This window comes from Amphimedon queenslandica, unplaced genomic scaffold, assembly GCF_000090795.2.
Source record: "Amphimedon queenslandica unplaced genomic scaffold, v1.1 AMPQUscaffold_11808, whole genome shotgun sequence".
In the NCBI taxonomy this organism is placed as follows: domain Eukaryota; kingdom Metazoa; phylum Porifera; class Demospongiae; order Haplosclerida; family Niphatidae; genus Amphimedon; species Amphimedon queenslandica.
The window spans coordinates 9269-10084 of NW_003547952.1; positions in this window are offsets into that span (position 1 = coordinate 9269).

An 816-nucleotide genomic window follows, 5' to 3' on the forward strand; every position below is an offset into this window, starting at 1 on the left:
TGTCTCTCGGTCTATGAATTGTGTGTACTTGGTGGTGCACCTCGGGATCAGTTTCAGTGGTCCTTTGCTACCAATCGCTGTGGAGCTGTTTTTGCAATTCTTCATGTTCTTGCACGCAGGCATTTTATAAGTGAGCAACAGGCTTATGTCGACCTTAAGACTTTGTTTGATGAGCATGTTCATTGGTTGGTGGAGAAAGTTACTTCTCAGATGAAGTCCATGGAGCCAGAAAAGCTGCAAATAATTCAAGATGGCCTCTCACTTATTAATGTATTGGATGTTGGTGTCAATAAAGGTCTTTATGAATTCCTGCAGACAATGATGTCTTCTTGTCGCAGACACATTCGTCTTGCTTTCTTCTCACTGGATAGAGATGCACCTAATCTTCATGAACCACCTGATCTTCCTCATAATCGCTATGGGGAAAGGGGAGATGATGTAGTTATGATGAAGCAAGGGCCACGATTTGGTTATCTTCTCCATTTTGCTACCTTAGGTTACAAGAAAGATCGACAAAATAACACTACTGTTATGATGGCTACTTCAACTAAAACCACACCAAATCCACAACAGTTACTTAGGAAAGCAAGGGAAGTGATTGAGCCATATGCCAAAAGTCAAGGTGTTCATCAGTACCTTAAATCTTGGGAGATTGTAAATGCTGATGATGAAGATAAAATTAAAAATATTGGAAGAAAAATTCAAGATCTTATAAAACGCAAATATTATTCTAAAGTGAACATACCTCTTTGTTGGATAATTTTACGAAGTCTTGTGACATCTTTGGAGAAGGAAAACTCAAAAGCAATTATTATG